This window comes from Manis javanica, chromosome 8 (assembly GCF_040802235.1).
Source record: "Manis javanica isolate MJ-LG chromosome 8, MJ_LKY, whole genome shotgun sequence".
In the NCBI taxonomy this organism is placed as follows: domain Eukaryota; kingdom Metazoa; phylum Chordata; class Mammalia; order Pholidota; family Manidae; genus Manis; species Manis javanica.
In genome coordinates, this window is record NC_133163.1 from 9,322,079 (window position 1) to 9,337,858 (window position 15,780).

Genomic DNA, 15,780 nt, shown 5'->3' on the forward strand with positions numbered 1-15,780 from the left:
GAAATTCAAATCTGATTTGGGCCCCAAAAGAGAAAACTAAAACCAGAAACAGAGACATGAGTACCATATTTTGTTTTAGTTGTTTGGGGATTTTTTTTGTATGTGCACTGCAAAGAGACAAATGCAAATGTCTTCCTGTTACAATTTGACTTTCACCAAGGCTAAACTCACAGAGTCATTGTTCCTACCATTGAATATTGTGACTTCAGAGGCTTGGAAATACTTCATTGATGTGTATAAAGTTTCACTTTTATGAACAGGAGAGGAGAGCTGGGATTCCCCTGAGCATACACTGTCTGTGGCATCAGTCACTGTGTCCTTAGCCTCTAGTGCAAGGCCTGGCCTGTAGCAGGTACACACCCAATATTTGCCTAATGGATGAATTAAACCATAATTATAACCATCATAGTCAGTTTGGCAAACATATTGGAGTTACAATGCACCTTCATTCTTATGTCAATAGAAGCCCTAAACAGTTCAAGTCCAGGATGTATGAGATTCAGGACAAGACACTGACCTATATATAGGACAGTGCTTGGACATTCCCATGTCCTGTGAGAGCCCAAGTCAAATCCTGGCTAGTCCCGCATCTGGATGGAAGGTGCCTCCCTGTTGTGGGGTAGTTGTCTTCTCGTTTCTCATTTGAGGAATGTCTCACACACATAGTGAAGCAGTTGCCTTCAGTCTTTTCTTTGTCAGTTACATGTAGGCATCTCGCCTGCACAAATAACTCTACGAAATTCCTAGAAAGAATTTCAAATTCAGGGGGTTATACATTTCCAGATGTGCATGAGGAAGAACACAGGATTGGGCTCCACACTGAGAAGAAACTGCTAGAAGGGGAATGAAAGCAGGTTAATATTGGGACAATCAAAGCAATGGGAAGCAAAGGCCAGACAAAAGTTGGGGATAAGAGCAGAGTCAGAAAACTCAGACAGCTAATATTTTTAATATTACATGGAGACAACAGAAAAAGCAGCTCTGTGAAGTAGAAGAGTTACCTGAGCCAAACCTCCTTGAAAAAGTTCATGAGAGCTAAAGGAACATTCAAAAATTATCAGGGAAAATCCTATATCCAGTTATTATAAAAGAAAAGAGTGTAAGGAGCAGAAGCACATGCCTGCAGACAATGAAGCATGACAGAAAGACATGCTCACAAAACAGATCAAAACTGGCACCTACTATTTTTCTAAGAAAAGTTAAAAGGTGTTAATAATATACAGGCACACAAAAATACATAAATTATATTTCAAAAACTAAGAAAAATGACAAGAGAGAACTCAAGAGTTGGAAATAGAAGGAAAAAACCATTTTAGAAATGAAAACAATATTATTGCAAACAACACAACAGAAATAGAAAATGAAAAGCAGATATATTTAAAAATAAAAAATGAAGAAAGAGAAAAAAATTTGATAGGCAGTGATAAATACTGAAAATAGGCAAAGAGGATCCAATATATGGATAATGGGAGGCTCTAGAAAGAAAACCAAAGTAAGGAAATAGAAAAAAATCCCTAAAAACCATAATTCAAGACCACTTTCCTGAAAGAAAAAGATTTGAAGTCTCATATTGAAAGGACATACTGTGTAGCTTAGAATATTGACCAAGAAAAGCCAACACTAAGACATAGTCTGAAAAAACAAAGATTTTGAGGAAAAACAAAAAATTCTTTGGGAGCTTAGGCACAAAGAGTGTGTGACATATAGGGTAAAGAAAATTGGATTATTTTCAATTTTTAGAGTATCAACAGTTTATGCCAGAAAACGTACTTACTTAGATAAGATCCATAAGAGGAGAAAATGTGAGCCAAAGATTTTAATTCAGGAAAACTGACTTTCAAATACAGAGGATATAAAATCACACAAACTATCATTAACATGCAGCAATGAAAAAAAATTGTACCCTTGATGCCTTCCTAAGAAATCTCTTAGAGAATGAGCTTCAGATGACCAAAATAACAGAGAGGCATCGACAGAGGGACTGTGGTGAGCACCACATACATACTTACTTGTAAATACATTGGCCGTATGTTCTGACAATGGAGATACGGTATAACAACAAAACAAAGGGTTAAGAAGAAGGAAGTATATATAAAACATTTTAAACTGTTGTCAGTATCATAATTGGTGGTGGTTGTGTGAAATTATTATCACGACTATTGTGTGTATGTGATAATGCAAATGAGTAATTATGGAATAATTTTATTCTCATGTCCCCTGTGTCCTAATAAGCAGGATGCTCAATGTGGAAGAAGGAAGACAGAGATGTTATGGAAAAGTTAAGTCAAACATAACAAACTCTATAGTTCTGATTTGACTTAGAAACATCAGTATGAATACAAATTCATATGAGGCACTTTTTGCATTGTATAGATAACCCAGCTGTGTCTGGGAAAGCTGGAAGCAATCCCCATCACCATACGCAAAGTTCAACTCAAATCACAGACCTAAATGTAAGAGCTTAAACTATAAAACACTCAAAAAAATAGAAGAAAATTTCCTTGGGATAGGAGAAGATTTCTTAAGATCCAAAAAGTACTAAACATCAGAGGAAAAAAATGATCTTTTGGACCTAAGTTAAAAACCTGCTTTTCAGCAGACTCACAGACTCCAAGAAGGGACTAGTGGTTACCAAGGGAAGGGGTGGGGGAGGGGGGGTGGGAGGGAGGGAGAAGGGGATTGAAAGGTATTATGATTGGTACACATGGTATAGGGGGGATCACGGGGAAGACAGTGTAGCACAGAGAAGACAAGTAGTGACTCTGTGGCATCTTACTACACTGATGGACAGTGACTTCAATGGGGTATGGGGGGGACTTGATAATATGTGTGAATGTAGTAACCACATTGTCTTTCATGTAAAACTTTCATAAGAGTGTTTATCAATGATACCTTAATAAAAATAAATAAATAAACCTGCTTTTAAAGACACCACTGGGGTGAGGGGTATATGGGAAATTTCTATACCTCCTGCTCAATTTTGCTGTGGACTTTAAACTGTTCTAAAACATAATGTCTTTTTTTTTAAGTTTCACTCAAAGAGGAGACCAAAGCCTTGCGCAGTTTTATATAAAAACTTCATTATTAAAATTCTGTGTTAAAACTATATTAAATTTGAAAGGGCTGACATAGAATGCAGAAATAGTTGTTTCAGACCATCGTTTCATGGGATGTTTTGTGGCCCCTCTACTGGAGGGCCCCTGTCAGTAAGGAGATGGTCACTTTCAACCAAGGTAGATTTTTATAATATTTTGATTCCCCCAAAAGATATAAGGATATCATGCATTCCTTGAAGTTGTCTAGCTGACACACTCTCTTACCATTCACAGTGTTTGCTATCCCCTTCTTTGTTTAACTATTTGAAAGTTCCTAGTAACTTTTGTGCATAAAATAAACCACTTTTGTACTCATAGTTATCGGAGCACATTTATACAATAATAAATGCACATTTTTACTTTAACTGATTGACAGAATGTCAACATATAAACTAAAAAGGAGATTCTTGCTCCAAGTTACCTCTAACAGGCTTGTTTATATTTCAAAATCAATGTTTAGCCATTGATAAATCTGAATGCCACACCTTACTCATATCACTGCTGTTGTTATGATGATTAGATGTGAAACAATCACATGACTGTTGATCACAAACAAGTGTGAGGATGTCAGAGGTGTTACTGAAGTTGGCATCAACTATTTGGCCTTCCCAAGAGCTGAATACAAATATCAGATTTGGGCCAACTACCGAAAGGCCCAAGTTGACCTTTGGTGCATCTTTAACTTATTCTTGTCTAAATTGTTTGATTTTTTTTTATAAGTAGCATGCATTTCTTTTATGATTTTGAATAGATATTTCTATTAAAATTATACACTAAGAAACTAGCAATCCTCCACTCCTCCAGAAAAAAAGCATGGGCAAGAACATTGGATTGGACCTCGAAATAACTCCCAACCTTTTTGAAGAGTGAAAGGAAAAAAATGCATGTACCACTTACGTGCACCAAAAAAGAAATTAATTTAAGATTTTCAAAGTATACCTTGATAAAGCGGTTAAAAAAATAAAACAAACAAAATGCCAGAAGGAAAGAGAGCTTTTTTCTTAACTGTAAAAGCAACAACAGCCAAAAACACCATTAAGGAAAAACAAAGGCAAGGCATAGACTGGAAGAAAATGTTTGCAATATGTCCTGATAAAGGACATACTTGTATCCAGAATATGGAGGGAACACCTACAGCTCAATACTAAGGAACCAAAGAACCTAATATTTAAAATAGGCAAAGGGCTTGAACAGACACTTCACAAAAGAAGATACGAATGTACAGTAGAGATGAGATACCACTATACACCCATGAGAACAGCTAAAAGTAAAAATTCTGCAAATACCAAGTTCTGGAAATGATAAGGAATAACTTGAACTCTTACAGATTCCTAGGAGGGCGCAGTAGAGTGACACTTTTGGAAAACAGTTGGGCAATTCTTACAAAGTTAAATATAAATCTACCCTAGGTCTCAGCAATTCTCCTCCCCAGTATTTACCCAAGAGAAATGAAAACATGTGACTGCGTGAAAACTTACACAATAGAACATGACTCAGAATAAAAAGGAAAGAACGTCTGTGAAAGAAGCCAGTCTCAGAAGAGAACATTCTATATGCTTTCATGCACATGAAATAGAGGCAAAACTATTCTAGAGTGAATAAAATCTGTTACAAGTTTGCCTGCCTGGGGTGTGGATGTTTGACTGAAATAGGGTATAAGGAAACTTTCTAGGGTGATGGAAATATTCTCTATCTTAATTGGGGTGGTGATCACTCAGGTACATAATTTGTTGAAATTCATCAAACTGTACACTTCATTGTATGTAAAGGATATATCTATAAAGTTGACTAAAAATAATAAAGTTAAAAGATAGTCATAACTTTTGTATAAATATTGGGGTTTGAGGAGTGCTCATTAAGCACACTCTTTTCTCTTTCTGTGTTCAGAAACAATTGAGAAGCAGGTCCAGAAGCCAAAGAGATGGAGATGTTTTTTAAAAAACTCAACTTCATGACTAAAATGGCCAGATTGAAGGAGACAGTTCAGCCATGTGACACACCTGGGGTCCCTAACACATCTCCTCCCCCCGCGAAGCAGGCAAAGCAGAGAAATGCACTCAGAATCACACCTGGCATCAGTCACAGCTCCGCGCCCTGCAGAGATGGGCTCTTAACTGGATTCTCTGCAAGCAGAACAGCGGTGTGGACCTGACTGAAGGTAGATAGTGGGAGGTGACCCCCAGGAGCGGGAGTGGCAAGGGGAGGGTGAGACCGGGCGGGGCAGGGTCCATAGGGGGCAGCACTACTGAATTTGCCTCTGTAGGCGTGGGGGCCAATTCCGGGGACCCTTGGAGAGGCGGCCACAAAGCTGCACAGAACTCTGCCTTGAAGAAGCAAAGCCGGAATATGGACGCACAGGCTCCAACCCCCACAGTGTGACTACTGGCTACTGAGTTGACAGGGCAGCCCTAGACTTTCAGAAAGCTGCGTGGTTTGGGGTGGGAGGGCCGGTATTCACAGAGGAAGCAGGGTAAAGCGGCCCTCACCATCAAACGGTGAACGGCTCGAGGGCAGTGACCCCAAGCTGCTCATCAGAGTATTTCCTGGCAAGATGCTGGGCACAATGCAGGTGCTCGGTGTGGACTGCCTAGTGAGTGTGGGGGGCTGGGGAGCAGGGAAAGCTTTACCCCAGAACAGGCTGGTCCTGGGACAACCTCACAGCTTCGAGGTGTGTCACCAGGGCTGTGAGGGAGGTGGGTGGGGTCCCCGAGTGGGAAGGGCCAGAGCATGAGAGAAGACTCCTGACCAAGGTGGGGGGGGGCACAGGCAAATGCTGGGGAAACGATCTGTCGGCAGATCAAGGGTTCGGGGTGGAAGCAGAAGGTCAGAAGTGAAGGCTGGAGTATGAAGGAGCAGAACAGGTCACTGCGAGGAGCAGGGTGACTGGAGGGTCCAGGACCCCACTCTGACCAGCATGCATGGGAGCCCGGTCAGTGACGGCCCCAGCCTTGCCACCCCTCAGTCTGCCCTGGGAAGGCACCTTCTGTCCTCTGCAGGCCATCTCCTGTGTCTCGGGCCTGACCACCTTCTCCAGCAGCTGGGGTCACTCTGGGGCAAATGCACAGGGAGAGAAATATCCCCTCAGGCTGGAAAACCCCTCGCTTCCTGCCCCTTGGCAGGACAGCTCTGAGGGGCTGCTCCACGTGGTGTCTTGGTGGATCCCCAGCAGGACTGAGCCCCAGTGGCCCACAACTCACCCATTAACTCCCCCATTTGGGCTTTCCTCCCTCCCTGTTCCTCATGTGCTTCTGGAACCACCTCCCAACGGGCCACTTACACCCAAGTCTCAGGGCCCACCCTTCGGGGACCCCAAACTGTGAGTGAGTGAAAGCAAAGGACAGCTAAGCTGAACTGCAAACGTGTTGGGTTGTTTCTGAGTAAAATTAACAGCCTCGAGCAGCAGACGGGCCAGCGTCTCCACGGTCACACTCGGTTATGAGGCTGCCCCGTCAAAGCCATCAGGTATAGAAGTATTAGTGGTCTACCTGCTAACTTCCTTCTTTGTCACTAACTATACTCATTTGCTGGCACTGATGTGACAAAACACCACAGACAGGGTGGCTCAAACCACAGACATGGACGGTCCCGCAGCTCTGGAGGCTGCAAGTCCGAGATCAAGGTGTCAGCAGGGCTGGTCCCTTCTGAGACCTCCCCCTCCCCCTGTGTCCCCCATGACCTTCCCTCTGTGTGTCTGTGTCCCAATCTCCTCTCTTATAATTGAGGCTCACCCCCTTGACCTAATGTAACGTTCATTACCTCGCTCTAGGCTGTGTCTCCAAACACAGCCACGTGCTGAGATACTGGGGGTTAGGACCTCAACAAATGCATGTGGGCAAAACATAATCCAGTGCATAATATTAATCTAGAATCTTTTATTAAAGATAGGCTGGTTGTTTATTTGGCTTGAGGTCACTGCATGGAGAAAGGACCCCCTACGCTGCACAGGACCCTCTGGGACCAGCCCTCTCTCCCTCTGTGCTTCGTTCCCTGCCTCGAACCCCGAGGACACTCCTACCATCTGGAGCTCTGAGCTGAGTGAACCGACCTTCTGCTGGAGTTTTTGAACTTAAATCCCCTTGCAGAATATTAATCCCCCCTCCTCTTTTTCCTACTCTGGTTCCCCAAGGAGCTGGCAGTAATTGAGACCCAGCCATTCAATATTCACACAAGCAAGATTAGGTTCCCAAGGTGTAGATGATTTGGAGTGATTTTTATTTGTGTTTTCAGGTCTTCAAACTCCAGAGCATTTCCCCTGAGCGCTGGGGGTGGCTGGAGCTCTTTCCACTCCACCTGCCACCCCTAGACACAAGGCACTATTTGTGTCCCTGTGGCTGTGCGGAAATGGTGGCCCCGCACCTCCTCATCCGACAGGCCACGTAAGCCTAACACGAGGTGAGGATCAAAATAGGCCAGGCGAGGTGCTGCCAAGCCAAACCTGGAGGAAACGGGGTGCAAGCCCAGCAGAGAAACCAGATTCCCCTGGAAATCGCTGCTCCCCAGAGTGTCTGGAAGGCCGGCTCCAATAAAGCAGCTCCGGAAGGCCTTAAGGACCCCCACAGCCCTCATCTCGATGGAGGTGCCAATAAAATTCTCCCAACATCCAGCCTGCAGGCCCCTTGACACTGCCCCAGGGCTGTAAACTGGGATACGAGCAGCTGGGGAGCCAGGAGGGAAGAGGTCTGCTCCGGGACAGCCCGCCAGCCAGCCGGCCCGCAGGCCAGAGGCACCGGAGACACCATTAGGGAGAGTGAGGCCAAGGCCGCTGAGCGGAGGGGAGGCCGCCGGACCGGCCCAGGCCTCTGCTCCAAAACCAGGCCGGAGCTGTAAAATCCATGGGAACTTCAGGGAAGAGTAATGACTGCCCAGCAACTGCAGGTCCTTAGGGAACTTGGGAGGAACCCAGGCTCAGGTAGCAACTTCAGACCCGGTGGCTGTAAACTCAACTCTGAGGACACCCTGGGGACCCAGCTAGGCTCAGTGACAGAGGAACATGAAGTGGTGTGTATGTGTGTTCATGCACATGTGCCCCTCTGAATCCACAGGCACTGGACATGCTGGTCCCATGTGTGAGTGATCACATGCTTGTGTGCATGTATGTGGGTGTTTGTGTGTGAGGACGCACATGCACAAATGTGTGTTTGTATGTACATAGGGTTGCTAGATTAAGCAAATAAATATATAGGATGCCCAGTTACATTTGAATTTTAGACAAAGGATTAGACTTCTTTGATATAAATATTCCCAAATATTGCATGGGACATACTTAGACCAAAATTATTCATTATTTATCTGAAGTTCGAATATAAGTGGGTATCCTATAGTTTATCAGACAGCCTTCTGAAGAGCCCTTTGGTAATGAGGCAAAAGCTGTTACTATGTTACATGGTTTCATATCTTGTTACAAGCATACCTTGTTTTATTGCACTTTGCAGATACTGTGTTTTTATAAATTGAAAGTTTGTAGCAACTCTGAGTCCATTAGCACCATTTTTTCATCAGCATTGGCTTACTTCCTATCTCTACGCCACCTGTTGGTAATTCCTGCAATATTCCAAACCTTTTCATTATTATTATATTTGTGATGACGGTGATCTGTGATCAGTGATCTTTGAAGTTACCACTGTAATTGTTCTGGGGTGCCACTAATTACCATATAATTGTTTGGGGACATGATTACATATTACCATGTTTAGCATGCCCAAGAAGATGACGAACTTGATAAATGTTGCATGTGTTCCGACTGCTCCAAGTGGCCATTCCCCCATCTCTCTCCCTCTCTCCCCAGGCCTTCCTCTTCCCTGAGACACAACAACAATGAAATTAGTCCAGTTAATAACCTTACAATGGCCTCTAAAGTATTTGAGCGAAAGGAAAAGTTGCACGCCTCTCACTTTAAATCAAAAGCTAGAAATGATTCAGCTCAGTGGGGAAGGCGTGTTGAAAGCTGAGGCAGGCCGAAAGCGAGGCCTCTTAGGACAAATGGTAGCTAGGCTGTGAAGGCAAAGGAGACGTTCTTGAAGGAAATTAAAAGTGCTACTCCAGTGAACACATGAATAATAAAAACGCAAAACAGGCTTATTGCCGATACGGAGAAAGTTTTAGTGGTCTGGACAGAAGATCAAACCAGCCATAACATTCCCTTGAGCCAAATCCTCATCTGGAGCAAGGGCCTAACTCTTTAATTCTGTGAAGGCCGAGAGAGGTGAGGAGGCTGCAGAATAAAAGTTGGAAGCTAGCAGAGGTTGGTTTGTGAGATTTAGGGGAAGAAGCTGTCTGTATAACATCAAAGTGCAAGGTGAGGCCTCAGGTGCTGATGCAGAAGCTGCAGCAAGTTATCCAGATTGAGCTAAGATCATGAATGCAGGTGGCTACACTAAATAACAGCTTTTCCAGGTAGATGAAACAGCCTTCTGTGGGAAGAAGATGCCATCTAGGATTTCATAGCTGGAAAGGAGAAGTCAATGCCAAGCTTCAAAGTTTAAAGGACAGCCTGACTCTTTTTTTAGAGGCTAACACAGCTGGTGACTTTAAGTTGAAACCAGTTCTCATTTGACCATCCCCCAAATCCTAGGGTCCTTAAGAATTATGCTAAGTCAGCCCTGCCTGTGCTCTATAAATACAACAGCAAAGCCTGAGGGACAGCACCTCTGTTTACAACAAGCTTTCCTGAATATTTTAAGCCCACTTTTGAGACCTACTGCTCAGAAATAAAGATCGCTTTCAAAATACTACTGTTCATTGACAACATACCTGGTCACCAGAGCTCTGATGGAGATGGACAGTGAGATTCACGTTGCTCTCATGCCTGCTGACACAACATCCATTCTGCAGCATGGACCAGGAGTAGCTTTGACTTTCAAGTCTTATTACTGAAATACATTTCATAAGGCCAGAGCTGCCGTAGATAGTGAGTCCTCTGGCGATCTGGGCAAAGTCAATTGAAACTTTCTGGCAAGGACTCACCATTCTTGATGCTATCAAGAACATTCGTGATTCTTGGGAAGAGGTCAAAATATCACCATAAACAGGAGGTTGGAAAGAAGTTGAGTCCAACCCTCCCAGATAACTGAAGCGTTCAAGTTTCAGTGGAGGAAGTCACTGCAGATGTGGGAGAAATAGCAGAAGTAGAACCTGAAGATGTGACTGAATTCCTGCAATTTCATGATGAAACTTTCACAGAAGAGTAGCTTCTTATGGATGAGCAATGAAAGTGGTTTCTTGAGATGGAATCTGCTCCTGGAGAGGATGCTGTGCAAGTGGTTGACAGGACAACAAAGGATTTAGAATCTTACACACACTTAGTTGGTAAAGCAGTGGCAGGGTTTGAGGGGATTGACTCCAATTTTGTAAGTTCTACTGTGGGTAAAATGCTATTAAAATAACATCCCATGCTATAGAGAGATCGTTCATGAAAGAAAAAGCCAGACTATGCAGCAAACTTCACTGCTGTCTTATTTTTAGAAATTGCCACAGCCACCGCAGCCTTCAGTGACCCACACCCTGATCAGGCAGGAGCCATCAATATAGAGGCAAGACCCTCCGCCAGCAAAAGGATTATGACTCACTGGAAGCGCGGACGATGATTGGCAGTTTTTAGCAATAAAGTTTTTTTAAATTAAGGTATGTACATTTGTTTAGACATAATGCTGTTGCACACTTACCAGAGTATACAGTATAGTGTAAACCTAACTTTTACATGCGTGAGGAGATAAAAAAATTCTTTTGACTCACTTTACTGCAGTATGTGTTTTATCGCGGTGGTCTGGAACCGAACTTGCAATATCGCCAAGGTGTGCCTGTATATTGTTAGTGTGACAGTCCTCAAAGGTTCTCCTAACAGGTGGCTGGTCACTCTGTAAGAAGAAGGATCTTTGCCTGCTGTACAGCTATAACCTAACTGCATTTAACTTGCAAATTCATGTACAGGGCCTTGCAGAGAGAGAAGTAACACATGTAAATGGTGCATTTGTGTTTCCTGCTATCCCGCCTAGTGAACTGAGGCCCCAGGTGAGTGAGTTCAGGTTGGGAGACATGGATCTGTGCTCCTGGGTACTGGCCATCCTGCAGGTCTCTCTGGCTTAAATACATCCATTTATTTGTACATGCAACACTGAAATACATAAGCTAGCTCCTTCCTTCTGGGCTTTACTGCACAGACGTCTGTTTGGCAGTGGAATCTTCTCTTCCATTTAGAATGGAGTCTAAATCCATTCTAATGGAAAGAATGGATTTGTACCTGCTGAACTCCAGAGAAACTGCCCATCTACTACGAAGACTTTTTTCCCTTGGAAAATGGTCTTAGCCTGCCGACTCCCCACCCCTAAGAGTATGTATCCCTGATAATGTACCCAGTGGCATCACCACATCCCTGCTCAATGTAGCAGACGTTTCCCGAGCCTCTGCTCAGCCTGGTGCTGAGTGTGGGTATGAAGGCCGGGCATTCTGAAGAAGGATGAGGCTTCACCTGTGGTGGATGTCAACTCAGACTGGCCCTACAGATACTCTACTTGGGGTGGTGGGTGGGGGTGGCTGGGTCTCAAACTGGCTGCCTGCTGGCCATGTTTGGCTGGTCAGCAGCTCACAGTACTTTTTAGTGAATCTGAGTGCTCCTAGGCAGGGCATGTGCCTCCGGTTTTTGCCTGGCCTCTGTGCCCTATGACCTTAGGATCAGCTGATTCTTATATGTACACTACCTCCCTGCTCCTGCTCAGGACTGACCCCGAGAGGACACATTACTGGGTCCCTGGAGGGTCCAGAGTTCCATTAAAAGAATACCCAGTGATCCCTTTTTCCCATTTAAAAATCTTCCAGATTTTTCCTGACAAGATTAAATTTAAAAGTGTGTCTCATCTGTAGCTGTTATGTTGTGAATAGCACAAAAATTTTGAGAAAATACTCTTCTAGAATTTGAAAACTACTATCTATTTCAGGAGTGGCTCACATTACTGGTGGATGAATTTCTGACATATGAGTTCATTGTCTTATTTTTGTCTTAGTAATTAAGGTAAATTAAAATATTCACCAACATTCATGTCAATTCATCAATAACATGAGGCCCTTCTTTGCTGAGTTTCATAGCAATCAAACATTTATTCATGATGTGATTTTGTCAGGTCATGATTGAAATGCAACCACCGATTGGCTATAGGTAAAAGAGCTCAGCAAACTTCCATAAAGAAGTGGGAATCCACTGGCTATATGGAATTTATACTTAAGAATATTACACATTATCTTATTTGTAAAGTGTGTGCTACACATCCCTTGTATCAGTAAAGTGTATAATAAACTTATGCATATATGTATGCATACATTTTTTCCTAGAGAGCCAGTTGTTAAAAATTTAGCAGTACATTGTTGATGAAGATTCCCCAGAATTCCATGTAGAACATGGGGTATTTTTTTTGAATGTATGGAAGTAGGAATATTTTATATCAGGAACCAGTTCACACACACACATACACACACATCCCCCTGAAACAATCATAAGATTTATTTTCCCTTTAACTTGGACACGTTCTGTTCTGTTCTATTCTATTCTATTCTATTCTATTCTATTCTATTCTATTCTATTCTATTCTATTCTATTCTATTCTATTCTATTCTATTATCCTATTGCATTCCATTCCATTCTGCTATGTTACGCTATGCTATTCTAGCCCATTTCATCCCTCTTTTAAAATATCTACCATTTTATCATGACCTACTGTTGATTTCAGTAGGAGCCCTGCCTGAAATTTGAAAAGCCCTTACCTGGACTCACCTCCACCCACCTCTCCTGATCTACTTGCTCCTGCATCCCACTCACTCCTACTTGAATTTTAAGACCCATCTCAGCTGCCTTCTCCCCCATCACCAGTCAACCTGACCTCTGAAAGATTACTTCTCTCTCCTTGGGGTTCCACCATTTCCCACACAACCATCCCAGCATTCCTTTCGCCCTGCAACGGTTCTATGTTCCTTTGTGTCTGGCCCTCCAGACTTAAACTACACAACGATGGGGATAATCTTGTACTTACTGTAGCTTCATCTTGTGACACAGTGCTGGGTACAGTCAAGGAACTCCCAAGTGTCTATGGCATGAATGGCTTGAATGAACTCTGGGATGAATGAACTGATAGCGCACAACCTCTGATGGAAAGATATTGTTACATGATGACCATTCAGTCCCCCAGACGCCTGCGGAAAGCAGCCAGAATTACTAGACAGGAAAACTGAGGCACCACGGGGGAGAGTGACTGGGAAGGGAAAATACACACAGCCTCATTCTTGGCGATCCTGTCAGCAGAAGAGGAAGAGGAAAATGGAGATTATGGTTATTATCCAGAAGAAACTAGCAAGGTTCTTCCACATTGGCTTCAATAGGAAATAAAGTTGACTGCTGATCAATAGCTATTGCAAATCAAAATGCACCACCTGTAATAGAATTCTAGAAATTAGTAGGATCAGAAAACAAACAAAATGACCAAACACATACACATTTACTTTTTTAGGGGATGGTAGCAATTAACAGATTCTAATCCAAATTACATCCATTATTTAAACTTTTAATTTCCCTGAAGGAAAATTCTAGCCAATAACTTTCCACAATGTTGACTAAGTAAGCTGACATGGCTCTGGTTTTGGTATGAATTGTGTCAGATATGATCATTTGTGTTTTATTAATAATGAAACACTATTATTTATTGAGGACCAACTATTGTATTAACCATATGTAGTCACTGGTAAATCTCACGTGAGATGGTTACTATTATTATGCCCATTTCACAGATGAGGTGACTAGATTGAAAGAAGTCCTTCAGTCAGAAAGTAGCCAAGCTGGGCTTTGAGCTCTGCGACGAGGGTTTCTTCCAGAACATGAGTACTAGAGCAACATGTATGCTAAAGCTGGGAAATAACAAAGGGTCCTGGGGGAAGGATTTGCACCATGTGCTCCACCCCAACGTGTACACAGAGGTAAAGGAGAAGCACAGGTCCAGAGTGAGCCCCTAGCGATGCTCCAAGTAGCCTCCCTGACCTGTGGCCCCTGGTGACTCCTAGAATTGACCCTCTGCTCAGTGTGATCATAGATAGTCAGGGTCAAAGGCAGCCTGCTTCCGTGGGTTGTGTGGTACGAGAAGTGCAGGCTTTCAAGGCAAACAGAGCTGGGTTTGAATCCTGATTTTATTATTTGCCAGTTATGCAGCCTTGGACTTTGGACAACCTCTTCCTAAACCACAGAATCCTCATCATAAATTGTGGGTAAATAAGACGTTCCTCACAGGTCCACTGTGAGATTAAATGAGACAATGGTGGGGGCATGTGGATGGCGCTAGTTCCCTTCCTCACCCAAGCCCTGGATGCCAGCATAAGCTCATAAGTGCAGCCCTGCCCCTGAGACAGGGGACTGATGGCACAGGAGCCAGTCACATGGATGAGGGACCTGACAGGTGTGCTGTGGATGAGGGGCCAGAGCTTGCACCTGGCCTGCTGCTTGATTGTCACCCCAACCTAAGTACCCAGGAGGGATGAGATAGTCACTCCTTCCACAGGAGGAAGCTGAAGGCCGGAGCACGGGGCCTGTCCTCACAGCTCCATGCCTGGACTCTCATCACAAACTTGCCAATTTCGTGTACCACCAATACTATATCTTATTCTGTAAGTCTATTTGGCTATTTTACTAAAATTCATTTTCAAAGGAAACTTTACTTAAGTACCGAAAATGGGAAATGAGCAGTGTCTGCTGTGAGGACTGTCACCACAACAGAAAATCCCACGAAACTAAGCCCATGTTACTAAATTCCAGCCAGACATGCGGTCACCTGTCCCTGACTCTGCACCCTGGGCCTCTGCCTGCTTTGGGTTAGGCAGGGAGATAAGCAAAAGTCAAAGAAGCATTGGAGACAGCAGCACCAAGCAGGGACTCTCTGACTTGACAAGAGATTTGGAAGCAAACCAAAAAGGGACAAATTATTTCATGTTGGAATCTGGTGTTACTTAAAGCGACAGTCCCTGCGCTACTGAATCACCTTGGGGCTTCCCAAATCACCCAATTTTGGGAACCACTGATGGACACGTCCTGCTTAGGTCTAGGGGATGTTGAGTGGCCTGCCCAGTGGCACAGGGCGAGAGGCTGGAGGAGCAGCATCTGCTGCTAAGCCCACCTATTCCTGCTACCCATGGGGTCTGGACATGTTCAGGGAGGGATGCAGAGGGTTTTGCTGCCCCAGGAATCCTGTTTCTGGACTCAGCAGATACAAACTTTTCTCCCACAGATCGTCCCAGAAGCCCTGGTGGGTTTGCAGAGCCACCTCCTGCCCTGCAGATGCTTACACCCCACGGCTTCTGCCTTAGGCCAGGGTTCCCAACCTCAGCACTGGGGCATTCGGGGCCAGATCATTCACTGTGGCTGGAAGGCCATCCTGTGCCTTGTAGTCAGTAGCAACCCTCTGCCCACCACATGCCAGCAGCACCCTCCAGTTGTGACAATAAATGTCCCCTGGGGGTCAATCATGCCCCACCCTGTCTGAGAATAGTGTTTTTGATTGAACGAATGTGATTTTTAGGGTCTGGGGAAAATTCTAATATTAGTAATGTTTTTTCTTAAACTATTTTAGAGAAATGATGAGAAATTTGCCATATCTTACCAGCCAAAAATAATCTGCCTAAAGATTGATAAGCCCTTGGTTGAAACGTCCTTTATTATGTA

General features: G+C 43.8%; 1 long non-coding RNA gene across 1 annotated transcript in view; it reads right to left on the bottom strand.

Moving 5' to 3' along the window:
• Positions 1-639: 639 nt before the first annotated feature.
• LOC108409343 (uncharacterized) overlaps positions 640-15,780 on the bottom strand; it is a 33,285-nt gene continuing 18,144 nt past the window's right edge. Inside the window, exons 2-4 of the long non-coding RNA XR_001856194.3 lie at positions 13,112-13,271; positions 9,846-10,343; positions 640-743 (exon numbers count right to left, since the gene is read on the bottom strand). This is a non-coding gene — a long non-coding RNA (uncharacterized lncRNA). The remainder of the gene's footprint in view (positions 744-9,845; positions 10,344-13,111; positions 13,272-15,780) is intronic.